Source organism: Oratosquilla oratoria, chromosome 2, assembly GCF_046742065.1.
Source record: "Oratosquilla oratoria isolate Oo_2021 chromosome 2, ASM4674206v1, whole genome shotgun sequence".
NCBI lineage: Eukaryota > Metazoa > Arthropoda > Malacostraca > Stomatopoda > Squillidae > Oratosquilla > Oratosquilla oratoria.
Genome location: NC_134778.1, coordinates 44,942,470 through 44,949,969, shown reverse-complemented (window position 1 = coordinate 44,949,969; position 7,500 = coordinate 44,942,470).

Here is a 7,500-nt window from a genome sequence, read left to right as displayed (position 1 = left end):
ACGGGGGATGGGATTAGGAGTCCTGCTACCTGTAGCCCCACAGGGGACATTCCTAAAAAAAGTAAAGGCATAAGAGGGTCTGGGAGTTTTCCAACCAGTACCCTAAGGTTTGGGTCTTTTAATGTGCGTGGATGTGGTACAGATGAGAGTAAAAGGGAAGAGATAGGCAGTATGTTTGCGAGAAGAAAGATGGATGTGCTGGCTTTGAGTGAAACTAAAATGAAAGGGAAGGGCGAGTGTGAGTTTGGGAGTGTAGCTGGGAGGTACTAAGGAGCGAAGAGGGGACGAGGGAGAGAAGGGGTGGCTATGCTAGTAAGTGAAGATATAAGTAAGCGAGTAATAGTGTATAAGGAGGTTTCATCAAGGTTGATGTGGATGAAGGTGAAGCTGGGAAGGGAGATGTGGGTTTTTGTAAGTGCGTATGGGCCTGGTAGTGAGAAGACCATAGAGGAAAGGAAGGCTTTTTGGTAGATATAAATGAGTGCATAGAGGGATTAGGGAGAAATGTCAATGTTGTTGTATTGAGAGACCTTAATGCTAGGGTAGGAAACGAACTAATAGACGGAGTGATTGGGAAGTATGGAGTTCCGGGTAAAAATCGTAGTGGAGAATTGATGGTGGAGATGTGTCTTGAGATTTGATGATAGCAAATACAGTGTTTAAGAAGAAAATCAAGCATAAGTACACATGGGAGAGGGTGGTGGATGGAAGGGTGGCATATAGAGCGTTAATAGACTATATAGTGGTGACCAGGAGTATGGTACGAAGAGTTAAGGATGTACATGTTCTAAGGGGAGAGAGTGGGGGAATATCAGATGATTTTCTGGTGGAAGGTAAATTGAGAGTGGAGAATAGATGGAGAAAGAGGAAAAGGGCAGAAGGTAGGAAGGTACTTAGAGTGAACTGCTTAAATGAGAAAGAAAAGGAAAAGGAGCATAAGAAGAAGCTGAAAGAGTAGTGGGACGGAGTAAGGGATACAGTAGAACTAGGAGTGGAAGACGAATGGGGATGGTTCAAGGAGGGAGTCATAAGGTGTGCAAAGATGGTGTGTGGAACAAGGAGGGCGGGAGGAAATAGAGGGAAGGGTAGTGAGTGTTGGGATGAGGAAGCAAAGAAGGGTGTAGAAGAGAAGAAGCAGGCATTCATACATTGGCTACAAATTAGGACTAGGGAATCGTACGAGATGTACAAAGTATAGAGAGGGGAAGTTAAGCATAAGATAAAGGAAGCAAAGAGGCGAGCAGATGTGAAATGGGGTAAGAGTATGACAGAAAATTTTGAAAGAAATAAAAAGATGTTTTGGAAAGAAATTAAAAGAGGAAGAGGAGGCGAATCGTGTAGACGAGGGAGTAAAAGGTACTGATGGAGAGATGATAATGGAAGAGAAAGCAGTGAGAGGAAGGTGAGCATAGTATTTTAGGGAGCTGCTAAATGTGAAGAAGGATAGGGAGGGAAAGGTAGTTGCAGTGGGAAGCGCTAAGAAAATGAAAATGGTGAGTGAGGAAAATGGAGGAGAAATAGGGAAAGATGAAGTGAAAGCAGCTGTTAAGATGATGAGAGGAGGTAAGGCACCTGGGTTGGATGGATGCCATGCAGAATGTCTGAAGAAAGGAGGTACAGTTATGGTGGACTGGCTGGCGATGTTATTTAATGTTAGTTTATGAGAGGGTAGAGTGCTGGAGGACTGGAGGAGTGCCTGTATAGTTCCACTTTATAAGGGAAAGGGGGACAAGTGTGAGTGTAGTAGTTTCAGAGGGATCAGCTTGTTGAGTGTAGTTGGGAAGGTTTATTGGAGGGTCTTGATTGAGAGGATTAGGAGAGGAACAGAGGGAGTAATTGGTGAGGAACAGTGTGGTTTTAGGACAGGTAGGGGTTGTGTAGATCAGATTTTTGTGGTAAGACAGATATGTGAGAAAGCTATAGGAAAAGGTAAGGATGTTTTTTGGGCTTTTATGGATCTGAAAAAGGCTTACAACAGGGTAGACAGGAAGGCACTGTGGGAGGTACTGCAGATATATGGGATAGGAGGAAAGCTGTTAAGAGCAGTCAAGAGTTTTTATGAGAGTAGTAGAGCTTGTGTTAGGATTAGAAATGGAGAGAGTGAATGGTTTGAGGTAAAGGTGGGACTTCGTCAGAGATGTGTTATGTCGCCCTGGCTGTTCAATCTATACCTGGATGGGGTGGTGCGAGATGTGAATGCAAGGGTTGTGGGTCAGGGGTTGGGGATGGTTAAAGAAAATGGAGAAAAGTGGGAAATAAGCCAGTTGTTGTTTGCTGACGACACTGCGCTTGTAGCAGGATCAGAGGAGGGATTGGGGAAGTTAGTGACAGAGTTTGAGAAGGTGTGTGAAAGAAGGAAGCTGAAGATCAATGTGGGCAAAAGTAAGGTGATGAGATGTACAAGGGGAGAGAGTGACAGTAGGCTGGAAGTGAGCATTAAGGGTGAGACACTGGAGGAAGTGGATGGTTTTAGAATACTTGGGTGCAAATGTGGCAGGATAAGGAGGAGTGGGGGTGAAGGTAAAATGTAGATTGAGAGAAGCGAGTAAATGCCTTGGTGGATTAAGAAGTGTAATGAGAAATAGACATCTGGGAATGGATGCTAAGAGGAGGTTATATGAAGGAGTGATTGTGCCGACAGCACTGCACGGGGCAGAAACATGGAACATAAGAGAGGAAGAGAGAAGGAGTTTGAATGTGTTTGAGATGAAATGTCTGAGAAGTATGATAGGGGCTACTAGGCTAGATATAGTGAGAAATGAGGAGGTGAGGAGGAGAACAGGGGTGGAAAGGGAGCTGGGAGATAGGGTTGATGAAAGAGTATCAGGATGGTTTGGACACATGGAAAGAATGAGTGAAGAAAGATTAGTAAAAGAGGTGAGGAAGGCAGAGGTGGAAGGAGTGAAAATGAGGGGGCGTCCTAGGATGAGATGGATGGTTGGGGTGAAAGGGGCATTACAAAAGAGAGGAATGTCTGGTGAGGAAGGACGGGAGAGGACAGAAGATAGGGGTGAATGGAGAATGGTTGTGTATGGATGATGCTGTGATGCATGAGGGGGAGTGGATGGGGGATGTTGGGTGAGGAAGTATGTATGAGAAAAAATTTGACGCAGCCCGAAGGGATTTCTCCCAGTCTTCTCCTTTTCTGCATGAGGGGACGGAGAGGGGGGTCGCCGAATTTATGAAGCGGCCTTGCCGTGGATGTGCTGTGACTTGCGACATTGCTTCTGACCCAGGGCAGTGGACAGGATGCAGGGATGACCCGTCATCCAGGAGGTGCCAAGGTAAGAGGGAGGGAGGAGGGTGGAGGGAAGTGGAATATGTAGGGAATGGAATGGGTGGGAGTGGTTTCTATGCCTTTTTCTTTTTGGCTACCCCCGTGTAAGGGGGAAAAAGCCTTTGGTATATGTATGTATGTATGTATTGATAAATGAAATAAATAATATTACAGTAATTGAAAAATTGCTATATTAATAAATATTTATAATATTATTATAATTAAATGGTTGATCATATGTTAATAATGGTTTGTTATTGTCACAGACGGGCTTTTCAGAAGTAAATAGATACGTCCTGTTGACAATTAGTACAATATGCTTATGGAGCACTGGGACTGAGAGTTGTGACCTGATCCAGTAGATGTTGCTCGTACTTTCTATTCTACAATTAGAAAAATACAATTAGAAAAATACAAGCATACAAGCACACAATCATAATAGAGAGATAAGGCATGGGAAAGGAATACAAGCATGCATGCACACAATCACATAACGAGGATAAAGCATGGGAGCGATATACAAACGTGCAAGCACACAATCACAAAAGGGTGATAAGGCATGGGAGAGGTTTACAAGCGTGCAAGCACACAATCACAAAAGGGAGAAAAAGCATGGGAGAGCGAGTGAGAAGAGAAGAAAAAAGAACTTTGTAATGCCATGTGAGGACGGAGCCTTTATTAGTATTAATAAAGGTTCCGCCCTCACTTGTTTATTTCGATAGGCCTGTCGGCAACTGCCAATTTCATACAACTTTTTAATGGATGGAATTCAAAAGAGAAAAGATGGACATAAATTGATGTGCAGGTTTGTAAATGCAGACTGAAACATAGAAAAGAAATATCTAAGCTAAAATTGAAAGGATAGCATACGAAGAAACATAAAAACAAGTTGAAATAATGAATAAAAGTTTCCTAACTGTTTTCATCAAGGGAAGAAGAAATTGAGAGAGAGAAGGAGAAAATTAACGAAAAAGTAAATATTATAAAAGTGAAAGAACGAAAAATGAATAAACTTCTAGAGAACTTAAGAGTGAAAAAAGTTTCGAGACCAAAAGAGATCTCATATTTTATGTTGGAAAAAATGCAGAGAACACTTGGGGACGATATACACCAATCTGATTCTACGTTCCTTGGAAGAGTGAAAGATGACATTGGACTGGAAATTGGCCAATGTAGCATCAATCTTCAAGGATAGAAGCATGGAGGATCCGCTTAGCTACAAAATGGTGTCCTTGACCTTCATGACAGCCAATGTAAGTGAAAAGTACATGAACAATAGGTAGAGGAATGAATTGGAGGACAAGGGAATCATGGTTGACAATCAAATTCAGATTCAGAAAAGGAAAGACTCGCAAACCCAACACGTTCATTTCTTTATTCGAGAGCGTTTGATGCCTTACATGAAAGAGAAGGCTGGGCAGATTGTATAAACCTGAGTCAGGAAAAGAGCTTTCGACAAACTGCCGCACAAATGATCAATATGGGAATATGAAAACATTTGGGAACTTTAAGGGAGCATACTGAAATGGATAAAGGGTTTCCTGAGAGATGGGTTCATACAGACAGGAGTGAAATATGAGATGTGGTATTGGAGAGGGGTGGTGAGTGGAGTACCATAGGGTTCTGTATTAGCACCAGTAATGTTCTTGATGCGCATCATTGATATGGTGACGGAAAGAAGTAGCTACGCAGACTTATGTTTTAACAATGCAAAGTTAAAAAAAAAGTGAAAGATAAAGAGAAATATATTATCACAGGAAAAATTAGGTAAGGAGCCAGGAGTGGAAGATAAAACTCACTGCAAAGAAGGGCAAATTCTTGGAAATAAATCAAAGCAAAAAGGGTCCGCCTAGGAACTAGAAAATGGATTACTTAGTGATCACAAAAGCTAAGGAGGAAAAGTATTTAGGGAAATTAATTAGTGATGATCTGTCACCGAAAATTTACATAAACTAAATAATTGGAGACAAATCTATGATAAGACCAGAATTTTTTTACATTGATTAATAACGAAATTTTAGTAATGCATCAAAAGGAGTTTGGCGTCCCAGAATTTCTTAAACATTTCAATATCAATATAGTTTCCAAAAACATTTATACAGCAAAACAATTATTCGGTATTTCGGTTCACACAACTGAGGTGTGAAAATGTCAACAAGGATAGAAGCGCTGGTAAACTATAATACATAACAAGACCAGCATTAGTTTCACTAACTGGCAAAAGGGCTGTATATGCAAACTACTTTGTAAAATGTGCAATCGGTTCTAAGTTTATCTGACAACCATACCGCATGAAATTAATCTATTAAGAGAAGGAATACGTTAGAGATGGGGATCAATTCAGTTGCATTTATACAAGTTTAATTGAATCTAATTATCAAGTGATTTGAGAAAACTCTGAAGTCAGTACATACAGCAACGATATTACAGAGAGAAACTGAGTTGAATATTGTTTCTAAAATTATCTGTTATAATAGTAATATCACAGATGAATCTAATGAATGCTTTTGTAATCAAATGTAGGCAAGATTCAAATGTAGATCTTAAATAATGTTTGTATGTATTGATTTATTTCATAGATGAGAAAACTTTAGAATATCTAGACAATGTGTAGCAAGAGGACTTCACCACAAATAAATAAAAAACGTGTTTTCCTTCACTACGTACTTGGTTTAGAAATGCTATCAAATCTTCTCTATTTTGTAGTTATCTTTTTTATTTCTATTTTATGTTTAACTATACATATATTTACTTATATATGTATGCATTGGATTTATTCATTTATCTATTTGTTTATTTACATATGTAATATATGTTCGTATTTATTTATTTACGTATGTGATGTATTTTCTAATCTATCGATCTAACTGTCCAGCTTATAATCCCTAAAGAGAATCAGATGATCGTAACTTGTTCAGTCTGCCTTCGAGCGATTTCATTCAGCTACTGGGGAAAACATTGCTTCTTATCCTATATATTCATTCATTCACTTATTTATTTGTGTGTTTATTCACCTAATATTATCATTATAATTATTTATTACACATTCGTGACATTTTCGCCAAATGGTCGCTACATGTTCGCTGCATTTTTGCTATATATTCACTGCATGTTCGCTATATGTTTACGATATGTTTGTGTGTATGGACGTGTTTTTTCAGACGCGTAGACTTGTTCTTGAGATGTCATGAAGATTCTTTATTCAGACAAGAGAGAAAGTTACGAAGAAGGAGAAACGCACTTTGAGTAGGATGCGCGTATTCAAAGAACCGAAAAAAAAAGTGGGTGGGTGGGGACATTTTGAATGTTATGAAAGACTCAAGTACTCTCGGGGAGGAGTTGATATTATATCGCCCGGGGCGCTGTAGCAGAAACTTGTGGCTGACGGCGAGACGACCTTCCTTCCCCGGGTCTGAAGGACTTCGGCATCATCTCCTTCAGAAAGGTAACGCTCTTCCTCTTTTTTTTTTTCTTTTTTTTTGTGCTGCCAGGCGATTTTATTTGGAGTGGACCTTGTCTGAACGGGACCTTCTTCGGGCAAGTATCCAACTCCAGTATAATAAAATCGTCTGGCGTAAACCATGATAAAATACATGAGCCATTGTATATATATATATATATATGTATATATATATATATATATATATATATATATATATATATATATATATATATATATATATATATATCATAAGTGTATTTGGGCAGTTTTTCTCTAATGTATATATCATTAAAAGTGATAGCTAGTTGTGCATTAATTACTTTCTTAAAGGTATTTTCTATATACCTTATTATAGATTTGCGTTCCTTAGAAAGGAAATTTATGACTTGGCTGTATGTAGTCATATTAGCTTTTTTTTTTTTTTGCAGCCTCGATATATATATATATTTTTTTATTATTATTAAATTGGTGTTATATTTTCCTCTTGATTTATTAGCTTCGGCAATAACTTCTTGTTTGAAAATGGACTCAACAATTACTTCACCTTTTTTACATAATTTCTCTACATCGTCTATAAGTATTTCGCACTCTGTTCTTTTTTTGAAACTTCTTAGGTTTAGGCAGAATATGGCAGTTAAGCCCTAAATTAAGAACTTCCTCTTGGTCTGGAGTGAGAATCTTATTGGTTAAATCTATGTAACCATTTGGTGGGAGTGAGTATTTAATATGGCCGCCGTTCAGATTTATTAAATTCTTTTGATTAGTTCTAGTGATTGAATTT